This window comes from Lissotriton vulgaris, chromosome 9, assembly GCF_964263255.1.
Source record: "Lissotriton vulgaris chromosome 9, aLisVul1.2, whole genome shotgun sequence".
In the NCBI taxonomy this organism is placed as follows: domain Eukaryota; kingdom Metazoa; phylum Chordata; class Amphibia; order Caudata; family Salamandridae; genus Lissotriton; species Lissotriton vulgaris.
This window is the reverse complement of record NC_141697.1, coordinates 341,768,793-341,785,505: the sequence shown is the minus strand read 5'-3', so window position 1 is coordinate 341,785,505 and position 16,713 is coordinate 341,768,793.

The following is a 16,713-nucleotide window of genomic DNA, read 5'->3' as shown; positions in this document are numbered from 1 at the left end:
ACAGAGACCTTATGTTGAATATCGTTATCAATAATTCCACACAGGCCCTGTACTGTCGCATTCTTTCTTTCCACAGTTGTCGAATGTACTACTTACTTTTCACTGACATGCATGCAGTAGTGCATGCACTTTCAAAGATTGATGGATAGGTTTGTACCCAAAGATTTGTTTATGTTCACAATTGTTTGTCTATGCTGTGCTATTTTTTCTTGTCTCCCAAAACCTTTCCCAAAAACCCCCGTACCCATCCATTTTTCAAACCCTAACCCTCTTCCCCCGGGCTGTGTGGTTTTGATTGATGTGTGACTAAATTATTATTACAGCAATAAATCCACACACTTGCTGGGGAGGATAAGGTGATAGCAACAGGCTGGTGAAGAAATCCGAGGATATATTCTTACTCTGCTTGACAAAGAACCATTGCTAATGTGAAAGAACTTCAACCGAATTAGTAGTTATACTTTACCATTTGTTAGGCTACAATGTGGCACTGCTCTACTGTACTTCTGTCACCTGCTATATTCTCAGTTGTACCGTTGAATTGCTCAGGAGGACAAACCAGATTTCATTTTCTTTTTTTTCATAGGCATGCAACTGCCACTGTGTCACACCACTAGTACCACCGCTATGAGGAAATTTTATCCGACCAAGATTGCCAACCTTATTCGGTGTTTCCCGTGGAGCCAGCCCTGGGTCTAGCCCTACTTTCAAACACAAATTACAGGTAAGATAAGCGTTTGGTGGTTTGGGGGTATAATGGAGTATTAGTACGAGAGACGAGAGACTGAAGGTAGTACTACTAAAGTCCTAGGACTCTTGGATTCACTTCACTTAGTCTGTGAGAGGCACTTAGTGTTGAAAACATTTGGGCATTTACACTTAAAGGAAGAAAATGGAACTAAACTGTAAGGAAAACAGTCAACGTTAAACCCCCACCCACCAGGCAAGCAGTAAAAAACAGGTATGCTCAGATAAAGTTTGAAAAAGTATATTTATATCCCTAACAAAATAATCTCCCGCAAGACCCTCCCTAACCCCAACGATTGTCCTTCAAAAGTCCCCAAAAACCCAACTCCCAATTCCCACCCCCCAAAAGTCTCTAAAAAAGGGGCAAGGGACACTATGGGTGGATACTGTTAACTTTTTGGGCCAGGGCATCATGCTCCTCGCGGAGCAAGGCGAGCTCCTGCTGAAGGCGGGACACCATCAGGGTAGTGCGGCGCAGGCGTGCCTTCACTGCCTTGCAGGTGCAATGCCTGTGAGAGGCAGCTGTTGGCCCTGCTGCTCGGCGGTGGCGTTTGCCTTTGGCAGCCCGGCTCAGTCTGGGTGGACCACTGTGCTGGGTGGCAGCCCGTGGGGCCACGGAGGCCGATGCAGACGACGTTGTTGTTGTTGTCGACTGCACACTTTCCTCGTCCTCCAGGGCCACCAGCCGCCGATATTCCGCAACAGTGGCCTCGAGCCTCCGTTGCCGGGCCGCTCTAGCCAGCTCCTTCCTCCTTGTTCGTTTGGAAGGAGCATCTATATGAAGAAAGAAAGACATAGTCTGTAACCAATGCTCTTTAAGATTAACTCAATCATTCAGCAGAAATTTGTGTTGCAGTACAACTAGCAACTTGCAAGCGCATTACATAACTATTGAGGCCAGTATCTATCTAACCTCACACTTCTTCATCCTTGCTCTAACATTAGTGGGAGTTTAAGGAACAAATTCTACGAGCACTGTGGACTTCCATTGGAGTCGACTATGAAAGTACACCAGTCTTATTCTTCTTCTTATCTCTTGTTTTGGAAAATTGGTACGTTATTTTCTGCAAGCCGGCATAATGCCAGCGCAGTAAACTTGCACCCGAGAAAAAGAGACGCACGCCATGAGGAGTGACCTAGACTTGCGTTGCGTTACTGTACCCGTCCAGTACATGCAGGTGGTGAAGCTCTTACTTTTCTATTACGGGTGGCACTGAGAATACTCTGTTACAACTCAAGGGCTACTGCTTAATTAATTTAACTTTCACCCTACAGTGGAAATGAGTACTAGAAATGGAAAATTGAAGAAGATAAATAATCTGATTATCTATCACTTCACATGGGATGTTTTTGCTTATATATGGGATGACTTTAGGTGCTTTGCTTTTTATTGAGTGACCAGTGATACATCCACACATGAATGACTGAGTACTACTAAACTTATTAAGAGAGGTAGGGAGTGGCCACCGTAATAACCGGATCTATGCAGTGCTTGCAATACAAACTACTGCTACTATTTATGGTAGTATTTGGACAAAATTAAAAGTTCTTTTCCTTGCCTTTCCTACACTGGAACGGACGTGCGGGTGCAGTGTTACATGCTCTTCAAAGTTACACTTAGTTCATCCACTGACCGTCTACTCTCTCTAGATCATGGGTACTCACAAACTTTCTCTCAGGGGCTACATTTACAGTGTAGTTTGGGGCCGAGGGCCGCACTGGTGGGGGCGGAGTCAGAGGGGGCGGGGCTAAAGCAAAACGATAACTTGTGACCATGAGGTTGCACACAGGTCCCTGCAGCAGATGCCCTCATCCACTGAGCCACCAGACCCAGCATTTACATACATCTCTCTCCCTCCTGCTCTCCCTCCTGCCCTCCCTCCATCTCTCTCTCCCTCCTGCCCTCCCTCTCCCTCCCCTTCTGTCATCTCACTGTGTGTGTGTCTATCTGTGTCAGCCTTCAGCCCGGGTTGAGACCGCTTCCTCAACGCGCACACACAGACAACAACACCAAAGTACTTAACAGGTCTTTAAAAGACCATTAACATATTATTGAGGCTTTGTTTGTTGTAGCGCCCCTGCTTCTCCACCCTGACAATCACTGCTTGCCCGGCCCCACAGAGCAGAGGCTTTGTTCTATTTCACCTCTTTGTGGCCTTGCATCTCCACTCTGCTCTGTGGGGGCCGGGGGAGTAGTGATTGTCAGAGTGGAGATGCAGGGGCGCTAACAGGTGAAATACAAAAAAGCCTCTGCTCTGTGGGGGCCGGGGGAGCAGTGATTGTCTGCAAGGTCTGCGCACCGCCAAGGAAGGCTTGCCGGGCCACCACCGGCCCGCGGGCCGTACTATGAGTACCCCTGCTCTAGATACACATATGCTATCTAAGAGTCAGATAGTAGCATGATCCAGGTATATGGACACATACAGTTTCTGTGTCACCCACCCAGGCTGTTGTCCTTCCACCCATCATTGCTTCATCATTCACCCAGCCATGCATCTCATATTCTTGCCTTCCCAGCTAGTCTTCAATCTCAATAAGTAAGGAATATATAAGAGCTTACCTCTGGCCGCCACCACCACCGTCTCAACTCTCACAGCCGTCGCCTCCTCCCCTGAAGAATCGCCCTCCGCCTCCGTGTCGAGCACCACCACCTCCACACTGGCCCCGCCACCAGATGTTCCACCTACAAAGTACATTTAAGAATGTTAGAATAAAGCACTCACTAGTCTTTGGTCTAGGAATGAAGACATGTGAAAACAATGTAATTTGTGACTGTCTACGTTAAAGTTAAAAAAAATGTCCCTTTTTCCAGGGAAGGTTGTCTTGCTGCACTTTTTGGCACAACTGATGAAGGCTGTTTTTTTAACACGCACCATTTTTCTCCACACAGACAGAAGATGGACTTCTAACAACAAGATCAAGTTGAAACCAGGTGAGAGCTCGGCTCGACCACAAGAAATGTCTTCAATTAATCGTCAGCACTAACCACTTTTCCATTATCAGTTAAACGTTTAGTTTTATTATGACTTCATTTTAATAAATGTGTTTACTTTTAATAAAGCTTTTAAACTTAAATACAATCTGTGTTTTTTGGTCCAGACTAGAGTGACTGAGCGAAAGGTTTTGCAATTTTTGCAAGCATGAGTCCAGATAGAACACTTCAAAAGACATTATGGACAATCCCAGAGGACTGCACTAAGTTGATAGAGCTATTGCTGACTAGAATCATGGGAGTTTCGCCAACCGTGCAATCTTAGTTAGCTACACAGACAGACTAATAAGAATAATCTAGTAATACCACAGGGAGTCATAGTAGAGGCAGGATAAGAATTTAGATACAGTCTACAAGAAGAGCAAAGACAATTTTGAAAAAAGTCAAATGAGGAACGCTAGGAAAAATAGGTACTAGTCTAAAATGAAAACTTACTGGGGCCAGCAGAGGAGCCCTCGCCTGCCCAATCCTGGCCCTGTTGAACAGCATCCGCCGCCTGCTGCTCCTGTGTCCTCCTCTCGCCCCTGGGGGGAGCTGACGTACAACATGAAAGAAAGAACAGAAAACATGGATGATTGTTGCTTGTCAATGTCAACCAAATCAAACATTTCAAAAGAACAATAACAAAATATTTCCGCGAAATTATATTGATTATGGTTACTTTTCATTTATTTGCGGACCTGTGACTTCGAAAGTCACGTAACTCACTAAACAAAGTACTGAAACGTTCACCTAGGACTGGCAGGCAGCAGTCCGCAGGCAAGGTGCAAAGTGACAGACAAACTCCATTGTGATTTCAGTCAGATCAGTGACAACACTAACAGTTGCCTGCTACATTACCAGTCATTTAAATAGTCAAACTATCAATCCACCGCCACTATTTTTCTTATTGTCAGGGGTACAAAGGAAGGGGCAGATTTAAGCCCTTGCGGCTCTTTTGCGCCGTTCTTGCGTGACTTTTGTGACGCAGCAGCTAAACAAAAAAGGGCGCCATGGTGCGGCGTATAATATTATAACAACGTGACGCATTTGGGAGATGCATCCCGTTATAAAGCCCTGCGCCATCAGGGGGCGTTCCGGCGCAAGGGAGGGCATTCCTGCGCTGGAACACATCCTAATAGTGGCTGAGGGAAATCTACAAAATATCAATCAGTCACCTTTAGGACAATGATGCGTCACACAAACCCTGCACCTGCTTGAAGCAGACGTACGGCTTGACCCAGCATTGGGGAGATAGGGTACCCCAGAGCATTGATGGAGCTGCGCCATCGTTGCGACGCAACTCCAGCAGTAAAGCTTCGGTGACGTTTTGGGCCCATGGTGCGCCGCATTGCAAATACGCCGCACCATGTTTGGTGGTGGTAGCGGGCCGCACAATTAATGGCGCATCCCTGCTACTTTGCAGGGATGCGACAGTAATTGCAATTCTGCCCCTTAGGGGCATACTTACTTACGCGTTCTGGCGCATCTCCAGAGATGCGCCAGATCAAATGCGTCACGCAAAACTACCCTTGCGACACGGCAGATGTGCCTCATTTACAATGCGGCGCGCCCTGGCGCAAGGGTAGGCACTTGCGTGACGCATCTCGTCACGTAAGAGCGACGCATCGCTGGAGTCACGTCGCCAACGCAATGCAACTCCAGTAATGCTCAGGGCCACCCAATACTTAACATGCTGTGTCAGTCCTTTCGCCTGCTTCGAGCAGACATAAGGAATTGAATTGACGTAGCAGCGTCGCAGAAGTGCCTGCGTTAAATCTTGTAGATTTCACGCAGGCAATTTTGTGAGGCGCACAGCCACTGGACCGCCCACCCTGCGTACTAGGAACGCACCCATTGTGGTGCAGGCCCATGGCTTTATAACGTGACGCATCTCCCTAGATGCGTCATGCTGTAAATGACTCGCAGGGATGCAGCACGTTTACGCCGCTGTTGCGTCACGCAAGGCAACGTAAACGTGGCGCAAGGGGCTTGTAAATGTAATCTGCCCCCTAGTGTCTAGCATTACGCAGTTCTGTAAAGTACACTCATACATAATAGTTACTCAGGCCAATGAGACCACGAAATAGAAAACAAATAAGCATAGTAGCAACGCCACTGAGAAGGAGAGCAGTGCACCTGAAATGCACAGAAGATTTTGAAATATAATTTAACTACAATGTAATCGTCATCAGCGGCATTATTGGCTTGCTCCATGTAAAAAACAAATATTTGCAATACAACAACACAGAGCAGGAGAAAACATCATAGTAGTGAGTGATTAAATGGCTACTACTATTCACCAAGCCCGGGGATCTCCAAGCCGAGCTGGTCCAGCAGGTCGCGCTCGCGGTCCAGGAGGTCCGTCCAGCGATGGGTGACCTGGCTGTAGGTGCGCTGGACCCCGTAGAGGTGGGATATGGCCCAGCACACCTTCTCCCACCGCTTCCGGCGCTCCCGCATGTTGTAGCCGCCGGCCGCGATCCTGCCGCCTCCCGCGATGGTCCTGGGCAGGCGGCGCTGGACGAAGTAGACCAGCGCGCCCACTTCCTCCGGGCTGAATATCTCCCGTCGCGTCACCTGCTCCCCCCTCAATCTCCCGCATGCTGTCCTGCCACTGGGTCCAGCACTACTCCCCGCCGCCGCTGCGGCCCTCAAGTGCCTGGGCAGCTTCACGGCGCCTGGCTTGACCATGGTCTGGGCAGGTAAGGTAGGAAGAAGTAGAAAATTAAGAAAGAATAGGATAGGGAAGAAGAAAAGAAAAGAGTTTAAAAAAGTAGTTTAAAAGTAAAGAAAAATAGCAGAAAAGACAAAAATATACAGCTAGGAAAAGAGAGGGATAGATAAGAAGCAAAATCGTAAAAAAAAAACTGAAAACAAGCAAAGGATGGCAAAGATACCAAGAGGATTAAACACCATGCCCAGACACAGGAAATGAATGAAAAACAAGATGGCCGGCGCCCGTTCACGAGCGCGAAAGTAAGTTCGCGCGAGATTTTCCTCGTGATCTCGTGCGAACCTCTAGATTTCCCGCGCGATCTCGTGCGAACCTCTACTCGCAATGCGCTTACTGCGCGAGATTATACATAGCGGGCGGAAACGGAAATACGTCACGCAAACAAAATGGCCGCGCCCGTACTCGACCTTGGGGTAAATTCGCGTGTTGCGCTGCAAGCGGCTCGCGAATACTGCAAAAAAACTCGCGAAACAACAAGCCGCAAAAAAATAAAATGCTCATTCGCACGAATTGGCGGCTTCCACGGTCGGTTTCGCACGACGCCGCGCCCCGCGAATAGCGCGAAAAAAACCGAAAAACGATTTCAGCAAAAGCAAAAGCAATGAGCAGGTGCAAAAGGTCAACCTCATGATTTGTAACGATTCTTTGTAGTGCTTCCTGAGGGGGCCCTCCAGAATTCGGTTGCCTGCTTGCAACTATTGTGTGACCCTGCTCTGACCTTAACTGTATGCCACAAAGGTACTGATTTACAGCTAAAGGAGCAGACAAGCAGGTGCCAGGCTGGAACTTTAAATTCTTTCAGTGACACATTAATTAGCCCCTAATTCATTATTGTCAGTTGGGGCAGGGCAGGTGTTGTTAATAAACTAACCCCAAATTAATTCATGTCAGTTCAAGCAGGGCAGGTGGGCTTGCTTTTCCCCCCCATCTTCTACAGTGATGATGAACCAGAGGGTGGCATTGATGTAACAGAGGGTGGCATGGGTCAAAGAGAGGGTGCCAGTGGTAAAACAGAGGGTGCTGGGAGGCTGTGATGATGAACCAGACGTAGAAACAACATAGTCGCGACCGTTGCGAGCCGACAAGTAAGTTCGCAATTGCGAACTAGTACCAAATCCTCGCGAACTGGCAGAAACAATTGCGAACACACAAAAAAAAAAAAATTCGCGGGAATTCGCGGATTTTGCGGATTGCGAGTTCGCAAATCCACAAAATTCGCGAACGCGAGATCCGCAAAATTCGCCCATGCTTAATATAAACCCCACATTTATAGCATGACCTGATTGACTTTTCTCTGTTACATCCCGTAAGGATTTACCCTTCCGGAACATGATCTGGGGATTGTCGCTTAAATACTTCTTGAGATGTTCATCGGTGTTTAAAACATGCCAGTGTTTTTTAAACACCTTTCTCAAGTCTTGAGATTGCCCCGAGAAGGTTGTGATGAATCTGATTGTTTCAGGTTCTGTCTGGGGCAATTTTGGAGCTAATAGTTCATCCCTGGTTTTGATGTTACTGTGTTCTACTGCTTTGGCAATTACTTTGTTACTATATCCTCTCTCTCTAAACCTCTGACACATCACAACTTCTTCTCTTTTGTACCCATCTTGTGTACTACAGTTGCGCCTAGCGCGCAGTAGTTCTCCATAGGGGATACTGTAAACAAGACTCTTAGGATGGCAACTTGAAGTTCTCAAAAGGCTATTTCCTGATGTGCTCTTTCTGAAGAGTTTAGTGGTCAGGGTGTTATTGACCACTTCCACTTCCACATCCAGGAATTCCATCTTTGTCTCACTAATGTGTTCAGTTAAGACCAGGTTCAGAGTGTTAACATTCAGTTTGTCAATGAACTGTTTTTCAGAGTTCCTATCACCATTCCAAATGAAAAAAATATCGTCAATGTATCGCAGCCACAGGGACACATTATTGAATTCAACCATTTCTTGGACAGCATGCTCCTCCCACCAGCCCATTAATAAATTTGCGTAGCTGGGGGCGAAGCAGGTTCCCATGGCTGTGCCCTGTGACTGACAATACATGACATCATTAAAATAAATAAAATTGTTAGTGAGACAGAAGTCTATCATAGACAGGAGCATTTGGGGCATTTGGGAATGTAGTAACAGTGAAATCGACCTGGTATTTAAATGATGTTTAACTGCTTTCAAACCATGTTTGTGTTGAATGCTGGTGTAAAGGCTGCTAACATCAAGGGTGACCAGAGTAAAGTTTGTCTCCCAGTGAATCCCATTGATGATACTCAGGAATTGGGTGATATCTTTAACATACGATGGTAATGCCACCACAAAGGTTCTCAAATAATGATCGATGTATTTGGAAGTGTGTTCAAGAAGGGAACCAATGGAGGAAACAATGGGGCGACCAGGTGGATTACATTGATCTTTATGTCGTTTTTGGAGGAGATACAATATTGGCATCTTCGGGTGGGCACAGTATAGATATTGATATTCCTCGGTTTCTATCAACCCCTTATCCTTCCAATCCTGAAGTAGATCTCTAAAGTTGCTGTTAGATTTTAAAACAGCATCTCTATCACATCTGCAGCAACATGCTGTATCCTGTAATTGTCTCAAGCCCTCCTGGATGTACTTCTGCTTGTCAAGGACCACAACATTCCCTCCCTTGTCGGACTGTCGTATCACTATATCCTTTTCCGCTCTGAGGGATTCAATAGACAATTGTTGAGTGTGAGACAGATTCTTGTTACTCTGGGGTATCTTCTTATATCTTAGTTTCAAGAGATCTTTTAATACACCCCTTTCGAACACATCTATCGCGTCACAATGAACTGCAGGTAAGAACACACTTTTAGGTTTGAATTTCGACCCTGGGTTGTTATCTAGGTCAAAACCCCAACTCTACCAGTCAGGTTCTTCTCCCATACTCACACCATCCCCATGAATGTCCTCTAATAGTGCAATATCCTCTACATCAAGATTACTCAGCATATTGCTAGCAGACACAGCTAGTGGCGTCCTGGCTTACTTCTGAAAAGAGGAGGTAATTGGGGTAAAAAAAATATATATATATATATATATATATATGTCCACAAAAACGATCCTTTCATGCATGAGAGCGCTCCACAGTGTGTGCTCGGCCCAAGGGTTGGATCAAAGCCCGAATTTCAATTTAGAACACAAGGAGGTCGGCACAACCTGATACTTTTTAAGAAGCCTTTATTAGCACTTCACAACACTCCACCGATGCGTTTCAGCCTCACGGCTTTTCTCACGGTCAGCAAGTCCTTTTTTGCTTTTCATTTATATACTGCCCCATTTTAGCCTCAATGCGGCATTATGGGATACATAGTTTATGAAGCAAACATTAAAAGAAACAATTATAACAGACAAAGGACTGGTGTGTTCTATTCGCTCAAGTCTAGTACTATGCGTCCAAAGTTAGTTTCACTTAGGGCATATGTTATCAAGTATTTTCTACTAATGAGTCATTATTACCAAGTGTTGGGTATAGTACCCTTTACGTTAATTGGTGTTTAGCTAAGTTCATATTTACTCCGGATGTATGTGGAGATCTTCTCAAAAGTTCATGCCTCTGGGATGTTTTGTACGGAATCGAACAATGAAACGTGATTCCATTTGTCGAAGAAGACGGACAGTGTCCCCTCCTCTTTCCAGTTTGGTCAGCATTTTCAGTCCATAGAAGTTCATAGCTCGCCAATCCCCATTTTGACAGGTGCTTAGATGTTTCGCTGTAGCATACAACATATTTGCATTCTTTACAGCCCGGATGTGCTACAGTATTCTTTTCTTCAGCATGCATGTGGTGGATCCTATGTACTTCATTCCACATTTGCATTTGATGACATACACCACGTTTTTAGATGTACATGTGATGTATTGCTTTATTGGCATGCATTTTCCATCTGGTTCTGTCACACTTTTCATTCTTCTACCTATTTTGCATGCTTTGCATGAGGTGCAGGTTTGAAGCCTACATTTTGTTCTGTCCACCATTTAGGTTGTTGTTTGATCTGAAAGTGGCTTTTAACTAGTAGGTCTTGAAGAGATGTGTTTTTTCTATACGTGATGGAAGGATGTTTGCCAGCCAATGACCCTATGTCTGGATCACTGGGTATTAGGTGCCAATACTTTTTCATTTTTTTTGCAATTATTCCACTTTCCTTGTTATATGTGATTACGAATCTTGGTGGATCTTTGTCTTGTGGGGTTTTTGGCTTTTCAATCAAAGTCTCTGCTCTGCTGATCTTATCCACCATATTTTTACAGTCTTTTAGTAAATAGTCCTTATATTCTCTTGACTGGAATCTTGTTTTACTTTCGAGTATTTTATTTTCGGCATCTTCTGGTTTCAAACAGTTTCTTTTTAATCGTACAAATTCTCCATATGGGATGCTTTTTAGTAGAGCTTTCGGGTAGAAACTGGTGCCATGGAGCACACTATTGGTAGCAGTTTTTTTACGGAACAGTGTGGTTTCTAATTTGCCATTGGAGATGTAGACCTTGGTATCTAAAAAGTCTATTTCTCTCTTGTTTGTTGAGCAAGTGAATTGTAGTCCAACCTCATTTCGATTCAGTTTGGCAAAAAAATTCTGGAATTGATCATTCGTGCCATTCCATATTACAAAGAGATCGTCAATATATCTGACCCAAAGAATTATTCGATCTAATTCTTCCTGGTTGGTATTGCTCCATGCTATCGTCTTTTCCCACCATCCCATGGTGATATTAGCATAATTTGGAGAGAAAGATATCCCCATGGCAGTGCCACATTCTTGTTTGTACAGGTCATTATTAAAAAGAAACACATTGTTCGTTAGACACAATTCTATCATTTTTAGGAGCATTGATGTGTGGTCCATTTCCTTGATACTACGTTGTTGCAGAAAATGTTTGCACGCTTTCAGGTCTACTTCGTGTCTTATTGATGTGTAGAGTGACACAACATCGATTGTCACCAGAAGATAGCCTGGATTCCATGACATATCCATTAGAATCCTCAAAAAGTCTCCCCTGTCCTTCAAATAAGATGGCATACTCTGAGCAATTGGAGCAAGGAAGGTATCAACATACCTAGAGACATTTTCATATAGTGAGCTGCATGACGATACGATTGGTCTCCCTGGTGGATTGATTAGTGTTTTGTGGATCTTCGGTAGAAAATAGACACACGGGGTAATTGGATACTCCATGGTCATATATTTCCTCTCGTCATCACTTATCAATCCTTTCGAATGCCAGATTTGTAATTGTTCTTTTAAGTCGGACGTCATTTTCAATATTAGGTTGGATTTCAATTTACTGTAATGTTGCGGTTTGTTGAGCTGTCGTTCCGCCTCTTTAATGTAGTCACTGGTGTCTAAGATGACGATATTCCCCCCCTTGTCTGCGGGTTTTATTGTTATGGTTGCATTGTCCATCAGATCCTGAATTGCCTTTCGTTCTTTAATTGACAGATTTTCTCTTTTGTTATCCAATTCTTCTGTCATGGCATCTGAGAACAGATCAATTTTGTTCCCTGGTGATAGCACTGGGTAGAATCGAGATTTTTTCTTTAGTCCAGTGTTTTTGCTTTGATTAGTTTGAATATTCATTTGTTCCAACATTTGTGCGTCCGTTATTGTATCCCCCTGAGGGTTGAACATCGCATCGAAAGTCTCTCTTAAGTCAGGTAGTTGTTCAATAGTAGTTGTGCATTCCTCCTCTACTGCTTGTTCTGTCATGTTATTCAAATTGCTAGATATCACTTTATTCGCATGAACTTTAGCCAGTTTAAGTTTCCTCACGAACTTGTAGAGATCGATTTTTATTTGAGGGTAATCAAAGTGGGCTTCTGGACAGAATGATAAACCTTTATTTAATACGGTTTGTTCTTCGTCTGTTAGATGGTATTGTGATAAATTTACAATCAGGTTGGTCACTTCCTGTTGCGGAGGGGATATTGTCTTCTTTCGCTGTTTTGACCTGCGGGTCTTGCGGGTGCTGGTGAGGGACTTGGTTGGTTTTGTGTAGCTCTTCCTCTCCCTCTGCTTTGGAATGGCATTCTCCCTCTTCCTCCTCCTCTGGTCAAAAAACTTCAACATTTAGAGGAAGTAAGAATGGTGAACCTAGAGAAAAATATCACCAGAGGAGGAGGAAGAGGGAGAATGCCATTCCAAAGCAGAGGGAATGCAAGAACAGAATTAGACAAAACCGACTAGGGTGCAATGAAGGAGGAACACAGAAAAATTGAAATCCGATGGGCCCATTGGATAGAACAGAAAGTAACATGACTAACACTCACTGAATAGTCTGTAAATAATGTCTGCAAACAAAGAAATGCACTCCCCCCTTCCCCTCTTCCCTGTTGTCAAAGACTATGAACTAAAGAAAAGTGTATACTGGTGACTACAATGTATTGTAACTACATTAACCAGCATGCACACAATATACAACAAGGGAAGTCACATGACCTGGTGTTTAAAAGGTGGACTTAGAAACGAGCTCAACATCCCGTGAGCAAGCTTTGTAAGAAGCGAAACGCGTTGGGTACTGGTTACTTATTAAAACCGCTATCACTGAAAATAGACGAGAGAGTGCGTTTTCATTGCCCTCTGAGGGTAGTTTTCAGCTATATATATATATATATATATATATATATATATATATATATAAATCTCCAATACAACTCTCTCCGTTTCAGGAAAAGAACTGCCAGGACGCCCAGGGGTGCTTCACTCATTTATTCAGGCAAGGTAGCGCCTCACCGACGCGTTTCGCTTTACAGCTTTTTCATCGTGCAGTCAAAGCCTCCATACTGCCATATTTACATAGAAAATCATCAAAAAGAAAGAAGAACAACATTTGATCCACATTATTCCTTACTTCCACCAGCGCCATATTTAAAGTGTCTCGCTCTTGGTTAGTTATCACATTGCATTACCAAAACACCTTGGAATCAAACGGTTTTCATACTACATACATTAGCCTATATTATGTTTTAAAATAAAAAAAAATTGCCATCAACATAATGATACGATAAAATATGCTATATGTGTCATTTTTTTGCGAGAGTTTTGAGGACAGAAAATTATATACAAATGCAGCGTGACAGAAAATGATATACAAATGCATCATGATCTCTAATTCTATGGTGGCAAAATTGTTACTTCTATATTTCTATATTTTTCATAATGGCCCTAATCTAGACCAAGTGGGCATATACAAATAGATAATTTTTTTCAATCCTCTATTTAATCAACTGACATCTCAATGGTATACAAATTGCTAATGATTCCTGCCTCGACGCACGATCTTCATATGTATGTAAAAAAGACAGAAAACGAAAATCACATTACTTCCTAAGTTTGTCATCTTAAAACTACTCCATTCATATTAATGATATTAAATAAACAATTCTTTCATAGACTAAAAACAAAATTGTGCCTAGAAAATTGGTTCTTTATATGTGCTGTTTACAGATGCACTGCCATCTCCTCACTAGAATTCAAACCTATTGTTTTTAATGTACCGAAATCAATCATAAATCTTGACTCCATTCTTCTCAGTTGGAGTTCTCTGTCGCCAACCCTTTCCTGTAGTGCAATTGTGTGTAAAACTACATATGACAACAACTTCTCATTCTGATGGTGCATAGTATAAAAATGGTGTGCTACAGGATACTAGCCGTCATTGCGTCTGATTGCACATAGGTGATCTAGTATCCTTTTTTTTGCATGATGGACAGTGCTGGCTACAACTTGCCATAAGGGTTTTAACAAACAATAAACACAATAGTCAGTTTCACATGTGAAATTTCCTTTGATCCTAAATTCTCCTATAGTATTCGGGATTTTCAATTATGTACAATCTACACTGTTGGCACATGATTTGCAATGATTACACCATTTAAATCCATTGCCCACATTCCTATATTCCACAGTAGATACTGCTTTGCGACTAAGTTCATCTTTAAGCGATCTACTCCTTGTAAAAGTGATCTGTGGTGTTTCGGGACATATTTTTAAAAAATATTCTTTCTGTCAGTTCTTAAAATGTGCCAATTTTGACTGAGCATTTTTCTGATTTTATATGCAGTATTCGAAAAAGTTGTTATAAATCTAACCTGGCCCACCTCTTCCACTGTTACAGGATTAGGACGCAGTAGATCAGGTCTCAATAATGCATCAGCTTTCGCTATAGCCTGCTTGATATTTTTTTTGATATAGCCCCGTTCCTCAAATCTCTCACTCATTACCAATTTTTCATTATTATACTCCTGCTGTGTACTGCAATCTTGTTTAGCCCTAATCAACTCCCCGTAGGGAATACTCTGGATTAGGCTTGAAGGGAGAGCACTATTAGCATTCAATAAGCTATTACCTCCAGTTTGCTTTCTATGTAGTTTCGTGACCAATGAATTTCCTTGGACCTCAATCTCAACATCCAAAAATACATTCTTCTCTTTGCTGATATTTGAAGTAAATTGTAAATTCGTATCATTGTCATTAAGAAAGGTCACAAATTGGTAAGCAGACAGTTCATCTCCTTTCTAAATTAAGAAAATGTCATCTATAAACCTTGTCCACATGACAATATTGTCACCATAGATTTCCCAGCTTCCGGACCCCTGCTACTCCGACCAGCCCATGAATAAATTAGCTGGGGCAAAGCAGGTACCCATTGCTGTACCCTGAATCAGTTTATAGATACTCTGGTCAAAGAGAAAGAAGTTGTTACTTAAACCATTACCATTTCTACCAAAATGTCTGCGCGTAATAGTGAGCAAATTAGTCTCGCTCTTAAAATATGTCTCATGGCCTGGATCCCCAGGGTATATCTAATGAAGGTATAGAGCCTGGTTACATTCAGTGTAACCTGTAAATAGTTGCCTCCCATGCAAAACCCTCATTTAGTGTTAGGACATGTGTAGTGTCTTTTAGATATGCTTGTAACGCAAAAACAAAGGGCCACAAGTAATAATCAATACATTTTTATGTCATTTCAAATTGTGACCCCATCGAGGAGACTTTAGGCTTACCAGGTGGCTTTTCTGCATCTTTATGCACTTTGGGGAGTAGGTACATAATAGGAAGTCGTGGATGCTTGCAGTATAAGCTGCAGAACTCCTCCCACTCTAGCGAACCCTCATCTTTCCAATTCAATAACATCTGATTGTACCGTGAGTAAGATGACAAGACCTCTGATTTGCTACTCATCATATAACACAATGGATCACTTAATTAGCATATTCCTTCATTTAAATAGTCAACCTTAGCCCAAACCACAATATTTCCTCCTTTGTCAGAACATCTAATGACTATTGAGGGATCATTTTTTAAACTTTCAGTTGCTTTGAGTTGATCATTAGTTAAATTTCTACTCGCTCTTCCTTCCATTCTGTATCAAATTTTTTTCAAATCCAAAATAACACTATTTTCAAACACTTCCAGTGTATCACAGTGTATATTTGGTGTGAATGTAGATTTAGGTTTAAAATTATTCGAGCCCGATGCATCCACAGGTATTTGCAATATGTCCACATTTATTAATGGATCCTCATGATGAATTGTACTCTCATCCAGTTCTGCCATTGTATGTAATATTTCAATATTAGAAATGCACAATGTAAATATATTTCCAATCTGTGCAGCAGCATCACTACTTTTGAGGCACCAGTGGCGCAGTGTGCTTCCCCTATTTACAAGGCCACGTAAAGCCACGCTGTGTGGCTTTTCCCCGCCTTGTATATATGGGCTTCTTTCACTCATTACTCTGAGTGAAAGGGGCGGTCCATGGGTGTTGCTGTGGGCGTTCCCAAGCAACATCCATGGAACCTGACACATCCCCAGATTTACAGGATTTTGTAAACCATCAGATTCCTATGCCTCTGCATGGGAGGCGTAAGAGAGTCGCAACGATAAAAATACCTTTATTTCTCCTCGTTTTTTCTTCTTCTTTGTGTGCTGCATTTTGCAGCACACATAGAAAGAGGAAAATACCTCTCAGGAATGTTTTTGTGCAGGAAATAGTAATATCGTAAATGTGGCCCATGGTTTTCAAGTATTGTTTTTTTTTCAAAACTCTTTTTTATTAAGTCAGCTGATATAGTAATTGTAAATAGTACAAAGCAGTGAGTACATCAACTTTTCCACATATTGAATACTGAGCAGGTACTATTACATAATAGTTATAAACCAAGAAAATAGATTATTCATGACCAGAAACGACAGCCCCAAACATTTTAACACACTGTGTCACATACTGTGAAACAAAACCCC